Source organism: Gekko japonicus, unplaced genomic scaffold (genome assembly GCF_001447785.1).
Source record: "Gekko japonicus isolate JY-2015 unplaced genomic scaffold, Gekko_japonicus_V1.1 scaffold143, whole genome shotgun sequence".
In the NCBI taxonomy this organism is placed as follows: Eukaryota; Metazoa; Chordata; class Lepidosauria; order Squamata; family Gekkonidae; genus Gekko; species Gekko japonicus.
Window position 1 is genome coordinate 194,009 of NW_015175974.1, and position 13,455 is coordinate 207,463.

The following is a 13,455-nucleotide window of genomic DNA, read 5'->3' on the forward strand; positions in this document are numbered from 1 at the left end:
CGGTAATGGGTATATATTTTCATATATAATGGACCCATTTCAAAATGCAAAAAAATGGAGACTGATTCATGTCAAGTGTTAAAAATATTGGCTTTGATGTATGTATTGATACATACGTGATAGAGTTGTGGCATATGCTTATAGAAAAGTAATCCAGAATTTAATAGCAACTGCGTGTCTTATCAGACAGCAACCAAAAAACAAAACAAAGACCCATGTGAACAAGACTGGATTCAGAAAGTTTGGGATCTTGTAATCATTAAGAATTTCTTGCAATAAGCCAGGACACAGCAAGGGATGCAAGAGGATCACTTTATAGAGGAATGGTGTCTATAACTGCTTTCTTGGAAGAAAAGTCACTAAATTGGAAAAAAATAAGATAATATGAGTGTACTAACATTATAAAAATTGTTATATTTATTTTGCTTGTTCACATCAGTAGTAATGAGGTGAGGACAGGGGAACGGATATTTACAGTACTTATCAGTTTCTTTGTTATTTTATTGTATACATTGGTAAATTAAAACTAAAAAATAAAAAGTTCTTTTAAAAAACTATACACATATTTCACACAAAAAGTTTGAAAATGAAAGCCACATAACATGCTTTATTAAAACCAGACAAAACAAGATAGCTTTAAGAAATAGAAACATCAACAACACGTCCGTTATCTCTTTCCAGTTTTCAGAATACTTTAAAATGAGGCTGCTTTTAAAAACTAAAACAAACCCTTTTATCTTCTAGTATACAATAAATAAGTCAGACCAGTTAAAGACTAAATTTAAAAAACAGGAAAGATCAAGAGAGAATTCTAGATAGAAGGCAGAAAGGTTTTAGAGAAGGAAATGAAGACAGAGGTACAGATAATCTCAGAGTTCCTGTGAAGGACAAGAAAACAAAGCAAAGCAAAAGCAGCTGAAAAACAAGGCCACAGAAAAGCAAGTATTTCAAACACTTATAGCTGCAGTGCACAATCAGTCAGTCACCTACACGAAACCACTTAAGGTGCTGATGATATTCTTAGAAGAAAGGAATTAAATTATATAATTACATAGAGCTTGGTGCAGCAATTTTAGATTTTAAAGAAGCCTTTGTAACTAAATGGTTAAGAACTACAGAAACTGCCCAATTTATTGTAAATGTGTCTCCCACTGTAGATGCCTTCTGCACTGAACTTTGATTCCAGAGCAATGATTCCAGTCCCGGGGACTATCAATTCACATTGGGGGCTGTCACTCCAGTCCCAGAATACTTATGCTACTTCCAGGGACTGTCATTCCATTTGGGCAGCTTTCATTCCAGGGCCAGGGCTGTAGCTGGAGAAATTTTATTGGGGGGTGGGCAAATGAGTATAGTGGTGGTGAGGATATCTTTATTTACTTTGTTATAAATAAGCTATGATGTAGTGCAAAGTCTCCACAAAGGATCATTCTACAAAGAATGTGAAATTATAATCCATTTTGTTTGAAACCAAATACCCCTTCCTTTATTTACACATGATGAACAATCTTGTAAGTGCATGAAGATCCCCACCCCTATATTGTCCCACTTCTACTTTCCTGGGTTGCAGTGTGCCAAATGGGAATTCTCTCCCACCAATGTATCACCATAAAAGTATATGGGGGGGAGAGCCATGTTGGTCTGAAGCAGTAGAACAAAACTGAGTCCAGTGGCACCTTTAAGATAAGATCAACAAAGTTTTATTAGAGGTATGAGCTTTCATGTGCACACACATTTTTGTGCATGTACACAAAAGTTCATACCTTGAATAAAACTTTGTTGGTGTTAAAAGTATCACTGGACTCAAACTTTGTTTCACCATAAAAGTTTCTGTTTCTTCCTCTGAGCATGAAATAAGGCTTTGTTAACAGAGATCAAAGAAGAAGGTGCGTTTTCTTGGATGGATGTCCCCTTTGATTCACACCATTTTCCATTGAACTCATACACACACACCCTCAAGAAAAGTCTAAAACTCTGCTCTGGTTTGGCTCCACATAATGTGCTATAGGAAGCCTTAAGAACAGCAATAAGCACTCAGGTCAGATTGCAATGCTGTTGCCAACCTCCAGGTGGGGCCTGGAGATCTCCCACAATTACAAGTAATCACCAGATTAGATCAATCACTTCCCCTGGAGAAAACGGCTACTTCAGAGGATAGACTCTATGGTATTATACCTGATTAATACCATTCCCCCACCTTCCCCAGGCTCTATCTCCCAAATCTCCAGGAATTACCCAACATACAGTTGGCAACTCTGGCAAGTATGTGTACATACACACTTTTCCTTCACAGCTACAGCCTACATAGCTTACAAGGGTAGCTTTTTTGCCTGAGACAAATGGGAAGAGAAGCTGGGGAGGGTCCCCTCTACAGAGATTGACTCCCCCCTACCCAATTAAAAGAGAAAGTATTTCCAACAGCCAATTTTCATTTATTCACTTGCTTCAAAGCACATTGGACAACCAGGGGTAAAAATGCGCTTACTAAATATCCTTGCATGTAGACAAAATACTCGCGCTGACCATTAGCTTACTTAACTAAGGAAACCCACCCCAGGCCTCCCACCCGCGCCATGCTGGCCCCCAAGCCACAGCAACTCTTCCTCTCACCTGAAGCGCGGCCTCCACTTCCAATGCTCCGAGCCCCGCTCCCTTCACACCGCCACAAAGCGTTAGCAGCAAAGGATGCCTAAACCCCGGCTCGATCCGCTGAAAGCCACCGCGAGAGCCGCCGGGCAACTCAGAGATACAAACAAGCCCCTCACAACAGCCATCTTCGTCCCGATGTCACCTTTAACCTTCCACCTCTCTGCCCATGCCCTATGACACTTCCGGTCCGCTGTTGCCCGCGCAACAGTTACCAAGGAGACCGCTTCCTGCCTCTGAATTGGTTCCTATGAAAGAGGAACACCTCCTTTGCAGACCAGAGAGCTTTCTTAAAGAGGCAGGGATCCATTTTCCCTCCAGTTCCTATCTCTCAGGCCTATTCAACACGGAAGAGGCCGGCGCAAAACTGACGGCACAGGAGTGTCGTCGTCGTTGTCCCCCCCTCCCCGCTGCCCGGGTTCTAATGCCACCGCCATCCTGAGCTCCAAAGCGGGCTTGTAGAAGCACTTCTTCTGCAGCCCGTCTCGCACCTGGTGGGGGTGGTAGAAAGCCTTGAGCTGCCCCTGCTAAGCCGACACCCAGAAGAAAAGCCTCGAGCCCCCCCCCTCCTTCCCCTGCTCAGCCGACACCCAGAATGCCTGGCCCTCCTCTGGCCCGCAGACCACCACCGACGAAAAGGACAACGCACATTCCTGGTCGCCTGAAGAGTATCCTTATACCTTGACATGCCTCGCTTGAGCAGGAAGAGGGGCAGCCACGGCTTCAGCTGCACCTTCCTTCCGCCACAGCGCTTTCGCGCTCTCGGACCGAGCAGCTCTCCAAGCGGAGAGAAAACACTACCGCGTTTAGAAGTATATATCATGAATGCTGTCCGCGTTGCCATCGTAACAACCCCTGAGGCCAGGGTCAAACCCCGGCATCTTGCCCATCTTCCAGCGCCCATCTGCACAATACAATTACTCAGACTACCAACGCGCCGAGAGTCCACCTTCCAAAGCGGCCGTTTTCTCCAGGGAGACTGATCCCTGTGGCCTGGAGATCAATTACAGCAGGAGATCGCCAGCCACCACCAATGTTCCCTCTAAGCTATGGAGTCTTGTGAACAAAAATTCTTCTTTGTGAGCTACTAGCCTTAAAGTTGTGAGCAAGCGATTTGGCTACTGCATCAGTTAGTTTGCTCTGGAGCCATCCTTCCTGAGCTAAGACAAAAATGTGTGAGCTGGAGGCTAAAAAACTGTGAGCTGGCTCACACTAACTCAGCTTAGAGGGAACACTGGCCACCACCTGGAGGCTGGCAGCCCAGGCTGCCAAGAAGGCCCCAGAGGGAGGAGGAGGAGAGGCAGGGAGCCTCTCTCTCACACACACACCCCCCCAAACCAGAGCTTACAGATGACCAAAACCACTCCCTGACATCTCCATAGGGCCAATGCCTGGTGGTTCCACTGGTCATGGGGGGGGGGGGCATTTGGAATCAGTCACTGTTTCCCTGCTTGTTGATCACTTGACACTTTGGTGCTTTTCCCCCCTTGCTGGGTTTGATGATTTGATGTGGTGGTTTCAGTGGGGTTAATAAATGTTTCTTTCCATTTAAAGCATCTTGGTTTGAATTGTTTTTATTGGCTGCCTTGGGGGCCTCCTCGGATGTGGGGGGCCCTGGGAATGCAGTTGCCACCTGGGCTAGTGTATGGAGATGCTCTGGGCATGCACTTTCCGTTGCCCTTCATGGAACCATCTGTAACTGTGGAGTTACCATCTTGGACTTAGGACATCAGTTGCGAATTGAGCACAGTGGTTTTAATGTTGAATGTTTATTATGTTTTTATATGTTTTTATTCCGGCATGGCTGTGTCCTGCCCTTGTTAGCCGCCCTGAGCCCACCTGGGGAGGGCGGGATATAAATATGAATAAATAAACAAATAAATAAACAACAGCACAGAGCTGGTCTTGGACCTGTGCTCCCTGGAGCCCGTGTCTTCTGGGGGGGGGGGCCTCAGGAAATAATGCAAAGGGCTGCTCTGCTTTGCATGTTAGAATCTTCCCAAACAATTCTACCTCTGCGTCCCAGACCCTCAGTTCTCAGGTGCATTCAACCCAAAGACAGTCCCACTGCTTTATGTACGATTTTCTTCTGAAGGGGCATGCTTGGGGGTGCCACAATCAGAGGCGGAATGGGACATTTTCCCAAGAGGAGCCTTGACTTGTACAGAATGACCAGGTCCACCCAGTCCATCATCCTGTCTCACACAGTGGCCAGCCAGTTCCTTCAGAAGGCCAACATCAGGGTACAGAGGCCGAGGCCTTCCCCTGAGGTTGCCTCCGGGCACTGGCATTCAGAGGTTGACTGCCTCTGAATGTGGAGGTTCCCCTCAGTCACCCTAGCTAGTAGATTCAGGTGGGTGTTGGTCTGAAGCAACAGAACAAAATTCAAGTCCAATGGCACCTTTAAAACCAACAAAGTTTAACCAAAAGCTTATACCTAGAATAAAACTTTTCTGGTCTTAAAGGTGCTATTGGACTTGATGGCTAGTAGCCACTGATAGACTTATCCTTCATGAATTTATCTAATCCCCCTTTAAAGCAGTTTATTTCTGTGGCCATCACTACATCCGCTGGCAGCAAATTCCACATTTTAATCACTCTCTGTGTAAAGCAGCATTTCCTTTTGTCCATCCTGAACCTACTGCCCATCAGCTTCCTTGGATGCCCTTGAGGTCTAGTCTGTCTGTCTGTCTTCCTTCTCTCTCTCTCTCTCTCTCTTTCTTTTTTTTCTTTCTTTCTTTCTTTCCCAAAGTTAGAATGGAACAGAAAGGAGGGTAGGCTCGCCATCTCTGAGTTGGGAGATACCTGGAGATTTTTGGAGTGGAGCCTGAGCAGTGGGTGTTCTGACATACTTCCAGTGATGTCAGGGGTGTGTGGCATATGCAAATAAGTTATGCTAATGAGCTCCTGCACCTCTTTTTCTACGAAATGACCCCTGCACACAGGTATCCAACGTTGCTGGTCTCTGACCAGTATCTTTCAAAGTAGATTTGTTTGTTGTCTGTCTTCATCAGCCTACAATGGTGAAGCAGCCTACAAAACATCTCCTAGTAGTCGTCCCAGCAACCAGTATTCAGAGCTACACTGCCCCTGAACTTGGAGGAGAATTATGCAGCTATTAGCAAATATACAGAACATGGGGAGGTAGGATCTGATTTGCAAGAAAGTTTCTTGTCCACCTGGGAGACCAGAACAGCATAGATACAAGACTGCATTGCACCCCAAAATTAATTAGTTCGTTAATTTATGATAAACCATCAAAAGGAAAATCTATCTATGAGGCCATAAATGGCAAGTTCTTACTTTTAACCGATTTGTTATCTTTAACCCAGTTTTCCGTCAGAACTGGCTCCCACTATGGCTTACAGATAATCACTGGAAAATACAAATAATAATCACCTGTTCCATGGGGAAAGGCTCCAGAAAAATGCTATGTGTGTTATGATTTTACACGTGCTTGTTATACCTGATAGCATTTTATTAGTATCTGTTATGTCCTAATTCTCTTTCAAATGAAATGCAACATGGAGTTTTGTGATACTCACTGAACTTACTGTTCTTGTCTCTGAATACTGGCACTAATCAGTCAAGTGCATAGCTGGAAAGTTGTATTTGTTCATTACATTATGTTCTATGCTATTATTGCTGATCTTCATGGACCAATTGCATGATAGCCCTCATCGGAACCCCAGACTATATATATAAAATGCCTATTCAAAGTCTTTGTTGGGTGGAGTGCTAGGCAAGCTCTCGTCATTCTTCTGACAATTCTCTCTCTATTTTTTTAAATAAATATTTTTATTAATTTTTCCCAATCTCCCACACCCAACGAATGATAATATAACAGATAATTTACCCGTGATATTTACAAAGACAGGCAAACAGCCAAAAGTATTCCTTTTAACAATTTCCTAGTCACTTAATTACATTTCCATTCAAGTAATCTTTTCCATTTCTTATTATACATTTTATCATCTTTCCCTTTTAGTATATTTGATAGCTTATCCATCTCAGCGACCTCAAACCATTTTTCAATAACTTCCGATTTGTCTGGAATTTTCTCACTTTTCCAATATCTGGCATAACATATTCTAGCGGCAGTTGTACAGTATTCTAACAAGGTTTTCTCTTCTTTATCCCTTACATCAGAGATAATATTCAAAAGGAAGGTTTCTGGTTTTAATGGTAATACTAAACCCATAATTTCTGCTATCCAATTTCTGATTTCCTCCCAGTATCTCTTAGCTTTATTGCACGTCCACCACATATGGAAATATGTACCAGTATTTTGGTGGCATTTCCAACAAATATTTGTCCCATTACCATATTTCGCCAGTCTTGACGGGTGTAAATACCACCTATGTACAACTTTATATATGTTTTCTTTAAAGGTTGTGGCCCGTGTAATTTTTATATTTGTTTCCCAAATTTGCATCCATTTACGTTTATCTATTTCATATCCTAAATCTTTGCTCCATTTTTTCCAACTGGCCCATATCACATCTTCCTGTATCTTTTTCTCTAAAAAAATGTTATATATCTTTTTAATGAGTTGCGTTTCTGCTATAAGCCAAGCCTTATCCAAATCTGTTTCTTTTCCATAAAAGCCAATTTTCACATCTTCCTTAAACCTTGATTTCAATTGAAAGTTTTGTAACCAGGTCAACTCAATGTTCTGGGCTTTCAGGATATCAGATGTTTTCAGATTATTCCCACTATCTAACAAATTTTTATAGGAACAGTCTCCCCCATGAAGGTACAGCGATGGTATTTCTAGCGCTTCTATCGGTGCAACCCATCTAGGTATCTTCTTATAATGCTGGAATTTAATTTCCCGCCAAACTAATAACAGAGACCTTCTCAAAAAATGTCGTTCAAAAAATTTCTTTTCTTTATCATACCAGAGTGTAGCGTGCCACCCCTGTGGGAGGTCATAACCTTCCAGTCTTAAAAGCCTATTATTGGACAGAGTTGCCCATTCCCTTACCCAAACCAAAGCCGCAGCTTTATAGTATAGATCCCACACCGGCATAGCTAAACCTCCAGACTCCTTTCTACACTGCATTAGTTGTAGCCTAAATCTTGGCTTTTTCGCTTGCCAGACGAATGAGGAGCAACTCTTACTTAATTCTTTAAAAAACTCTTGATTTTGTAGTATCGGTAGTGTCTGGAACAGGAACATCACTTTCGGCAGGATAGCCATCTTAATCGTAGCAATTCTGCCTAACAAAGATAATTGTAGCCCTCTCCAACTTTCCAGGTCTTTCTTAATTTCTAACAGTAGTTTCTTATAATTATCCTTGTATAAAGAGCAACACTTGTTTGTTATCCATATCCCAAGATATTTGATTTTTTTAGTTACTACAAATCCTGTTTTCTCTTGTATCACCTTTTCACTTTCTTTAGAACAATTCTTTGTAATTACTTTAGATTTTTGGTGATTCACTTTCAACCCCGCCACCTGACCGTATATCTCTAACTTGTGCATTAGGTGGCCTAAGGATGTAGTGGGTTCCTCCAACATCAAAACCAAATCATCGGCATATGCCAATAATTTAAACTGTTCACCTTTCACATTTAAACCTTTAATTGCTGTGTCTGCCCTTACCATATCATTAAATAGTTCTATTACAAAAATAAATAATAAGGGGGACAGCGGGCATCCTTGTCTTGTTCCTTTATCTATTTTTATCTTGCTGGTCAGATGACCGTTAAAGCTTATTTTAGCCTCTTGCTGTGTATAAATCGCCTGTAACATGTTATAGAATGGTTCTCCACAGTCCCAATGATTAAATTGTCTAAGTAAGAATTCCCAGCTGACGTTATCAAACGCCTTCTCGGCGTCCAAGAAAAAAAGGGCTATCTGATCACTTGGGTGATATTCGTAAAATTCAATCACATCCAATAATATCCTAACATTATTTCTCAAATGATGTTGTGGCAAAAAACCTGCTTGATCACTATGAATAACCTGTTGTAAAACCTCTTTAAGTCTACTCGCTAGAATAGCTGCAAATATCTTGTAATCGCCATTAAGCAATGAGATGGGCCTATAATTTTTTATTTGTGTTATATCCGATTGTTGTTTAGGAATCAAAGAAATTAAGGCCTCTTCCCAAGATTTTGGCATTCGTTTATTATCAATGATATTTTGTATGGTTAATTTCAAAGGGTTTCCAATTTGTTTGTTAAAGATCTGATAAAATTCTATGGGCAGTCCATCAGGTTCAGGTGTCTTTCTTACTTTTAATTTTTTAAGGACCGCCGTTATCTCAATAGTAATTGGTGCATTCAGTTTATCTTTTTGTTCTGTTGTAAACTTTTTCTTATTATAATTATCCAGAAACTTTTCTATTTCTTGTATATCTTGTTCCTTCTGGGTATATAATTTTTTGTAGAAGCCCTCTATTATATTTTCCATCTCTTTTGGAGAGAAACAGCTATCTCCTTGGTCATTCTTTAACATTTTTATCTGGCTCTTTTCTTTGTCTCTCTTGAGCCTATATGCTAGCCACCGGGAAGGCTTGTTCCCCTTTTCAAAGAATTGTTGTTTTGCATACTTTAACTTTTCTGCCAATTCTTGTGTTAGTAAGGTATTCATTTGATGTTGTAACGCCATGATCCTAAATCTTAGTCTAGCAGAGTATGATAGCTTCTTCAGAAGATCTTCTTCTTTCCTAATCTGTTCTACTAAATGTTTGTATTTCTCGCGTTTTTGTCTTTTCAACCATATTTCCTGTCTTATAATTCTTCCTCTCACAAAGGCCTTAAACGTGTCCCAAATTATATCTATATTTGTTTCTGGGATAATATTTTGCTTAAAAAAGGCTTCAAATTCTTCTTTACTCTCTTTCACAAAATTCTGATTGTTTAGCAACCACGTTTTCAGCGTCCATCTAAAGGGTCTGGTTATATCGCTAATCTCCACCATCACAGGATTGTGGTCTGCGAAGGTTGCCGGTAATATCTCAGCTTCCTCTACATCTGATAGAAGTAAACTCGAGGCCCATATCATGTCGATCCTCGACCAGGATTCATGGCAGGCAGAGAAAAAAGTATAATCTTCTTTTTTGCCATTTCTTACTCTCCAGAGGTCTATAAGATTCAGCTCATTAGCTAGTAATAAGAAAGCTTGAGGGAGTTCATTTGATTTCGGTGTGCCTTTTCTTTGACTTTTCCTATCTTCTTTTGTGCTTAACACAGCATTAAAGTCACCCACGACAAAAGTTTCTTCAGCTGAAAACTTTACTAATATATTTCGTAATTTCTGGAAAAAAATTTCTTGTCCTTGATTGGGTGCGTAAATATTCACTATTAGAGCTGCTCTATTCTGTCTTCTAATTTTAATAATGAGGATTCTGCCATCCTCTGATCTAAAAATCATCTCAGGAAATAAGTAAGGTTTAACATATGTTGCAACTCCCCGTTTTTTGCAATCATCTGCCGCCACAAAACACAGCCCCAACCTTCTATATTCTAATAGTTTTTCATCCACCTTCTTAATATGTGTCTCCTGAATACAAAGTATATCTGTGTTGAGTTTCTTTGCCTGACAAAATATCTTTCTTCTTTTTTGTGGTGTATTCAGACCGTTGATATTAATTGACACAATTTTAAGCTTCTTCTTGTCCATTCTAATTTCCTTTCAATTCTTTTTCTCTGTCGTCGTAACCTAGTAAATACCGACGATTGTCCAAATTTCTTGTGTCTTCCCGTTCTTTTTTCTTTTGGTTTCTGGATTTCCACTTCTTGCAATTCACCTTGTGACTCCTGAAAATCCTCTTCTGAATTACTAGCTTCTTCCTCTTCACCACCCAGGTCTTGTCCATATTTTCCTAAGAATTCTTCTAACTTCATTGTAGAATTTAATCTATGGCTTTTTCCCTTGTAAGTGAAGGCAATTCCTTCCTTCTCTCTCTATTAAGTACGTTGCCTAAGTCCTAGGGTTGCCAAGTGCTTACCTGTTCCGGAGCGGGGGAGTCCAGCCTTGCTCTGGGAGTCTTCGCGCGCGCGCAAAGCGTGCGCACACCGCAAGCACATCACACGGAAGTGACGCAAGCACTTTGGGGACATTGGGGGCAAGGGCCACAATCATCCGAGGGAAAACCATAGAGTTTTCCCTCGGTTTCCCTCGGATGATTGTGGCCCCGCCCCCAACGTCCCCAACGTGCTTGCATCACTTCCCTGTGATGTGCTTTGGGGGTGGGGTTCCGGCGGCGGTGGGGAAAGGGCCTCCTGGGCGGGGGTTTCCCCACCCCTCGGGGGGACTTGACATCCCTACTAACTCCACAGTTTGCCAGTTTGCCACTACCCATAAATAATGGATCCCAAATGCCAAAACAAAGGGCAAATTATGCACATATTGTCTGCACATAATGACTGTAGGGTTTCTTTCCTTTTAAAAGCTTGTTTAAGGATAAGTTATCAGTGTGAAGAATAGCAACCCATCTCCAGTGCTTACAAAGCGTTGCTGTATCAACACTTATTCCCCTATGTGTGCACTATTCTGAGTTGTGAAATAAGGAACATGAGAACATAAGAGAAGCCAATGTTGGATCAGGCCAATGTCCCATCCAGCCCAACCCTCTGTCTCACAGTGGCCAAAAATACCAGGTGCCATCAGGAGGTCCAGCAGTGGGGCCAGGACACTAGAAGCCCTCCCACTGTTGCCCCCCCAACACCAAGAATACAGTGCATCACTTGCCCCAGACTAAGGTCCCTGCCACACGGGATGGCTGGAACGCGGCTAAGCAGAGCCGCACCAAACTTGAGACGCCGTGGCGGGATCCCACGGATCCCCTCAGCCGCGGCGCATCGCTCCCCGGCATGATCAGATGCCGGGGAGAATGCGACGATGCGAAGGGGAGCCTGGCGAACTGCACATGCTCACACATGTGCAGTTCGGCCAGGAGCCGGGGATGTGCTGGCGCAAGGACGCACCGGCGATCCCACGGCCGCACTTGCCACGGCCCATCCGAAAGAACCACCCAGGGAGGTGGTTCTTTTTTGCTGCGCTGTATGGGCGGAATGGGACGGATCGGAGACGGTAGCACGACGTTCCCCAGATGTTGCTGTGGGATCGCGCCTGTTTGCTCCGGCCCCGATCCGTCCTTCTCCCGGCCCAAACGGCTCGTATGAACAGGATTAGGGCATTTGATTTCTTTTCACCCACTTATTATTCTGCACCTTGTTGTTTGACCTCCTATAAAATAAGCCTTTTTCTTGTTTCAGTCTGCCTGCTCCTCACACCTGTTATTCGGCCTAAAGGGAGATCTGAAGGTCTTGGGACTCTGGGCCTTCTCAAGGGAACTCTGGGCCTTCTCAAGGGAACCTTCTCAAGGGTTCCCTTCTCAAGGGAACCTAAATCCAGAGTGGTGGCAGCGTCAGGTGACACCCCAACTGAGTCGTGACAGGTGTGGTGACCAGAACTGTACACAGTACTCCAAATGAGGTCGCACCATCGATTTATACAGGGGCATTATGATACTGGCTGATTTGTTTTCAACTCCCTTCCTAATAATCCCTAGCATAGCATTGGCCCTTTTTATTGCAGTCCCACGCTGTCTCAACATTTTCAGTGAGTTATCTACTACGACTCCAAAATCACTTTTGGTCAGTCTCCACCAGTTCATTAGCTACCTTCCAGTCCTCAGGAATGGAGGCAGATTTTAATGAAAGGTTACATATTTTTTGTCAGGAGATCCACAAGTTCACATTTGAGTTCTTTCAGCACTCTCGGATGTATGCCATCCGGGCCTGGTGATTTATTAGTTTTTAAGTTGTCTATCAGTCATAGGACCTCCTCTCTCATCACCTCAATCTGACTCAGGTCTTTCAACACCCCTCCCAAAATCAGTGGTTCTGGAGTGGGCAAGCACTTCTCCTCTTCCACAGTGAAGACAGGCAAAAAATGCATTCGGCTTCTCAGCCATTTCCCTATCATCCCTTAGTACTCCTTTTACCCCTTGGTCATCCAAGGGCCCCACTGCTTCCTTGGCTGGTTTCCTGCTTCTAATCTATTTGAAGAAAGTTTTATTGTTGGTCTTCATGTTTTTTGCTATATGCTCCTCATATTCTGTTTTTGCCTGCCTGATCACAGAGTTGCATTTTATTTGCCACAGCCTGTGTTCCCTTTTATCAACCTCACTGAGACTAGCTTTCCACCGCTTAAAGGAATCCTTCTTACCTTTTACAGCTTCCATTACTTTGTTAGTTAACCATGCAGGCTTTTTCCTATACCTGTTTGTGCCTTTCCTAACCTGCGGTATATATTTTTTTCTGGCTTCTAGGATTGTAGTTTTAAATAGTCTCCAAGCTTCCCCAATGGTTTTGACCCTTTCTACTTTTCCTTTCAGTTTCCTCCTCACATGTCTCCTCATATCAGAGAACTTACCCCTTTTAAAGTTAAAAGTGGTTGTGTCGGTCTTTTTGGACAACTCCCTAGTTATACAAATGTTGAACTCAATAATATTATGGTCACTGTTTCCAAGGGGTGCAATCAATTTTACATCTCTCACCAGGTCTTGGGTATTACTTAGGACCAAATCCAGAATCGCCTTTCCGTGGTAGGTTCTGTGACCATCGGTTCCATAGCACAGTCATTGAGAGTGTCTAGAAACTCAATCTCTTTTTCCCGACTTGAACACATATTGACCCAATCAATGTGTGGGTAGTAAAAATCACCTATTATGACAGTTATTTTGTCTAGCCTTTAATTCTTTATATAATTCATCATTTTATAATCCTCTATCTTTTGATCTGGTGGGTAATGACAAACTCCCAGTGTTAAGCTTCCTTTTGGGCCCACTA

General features: G+C 42.6%; 1 protein-coding gene across 2 annotated transcripts in view; it reads right to left on the reverse strand.

Annotated features, from left to right (window-relative positions):
- Positions 1 to 13,455, reverse strand: part of LCLAT1 (lysocardiolipin acyltransferase 1) — a 178,323-nt gene that overhangs the window by 145,776 nt on the left and 19,092 nt on the right. Inside the window, exon 1 of one of the 2 annotated variants that reach the window (XM_015426112.1) lies at positions 2,611 to 2,792. The exons of the other annotated variant lie outside the window; for it this stretch is intronic. The gene's annotated coding sequence lies outside the window, so the exon portion shown is untranslated. Of the gene's footprint in view, positions 1 to 2,610; positions 2,793 to 13,455 lie in introns of those variants that run through there. 2 annotated transcript variants of the gene reach the window in all.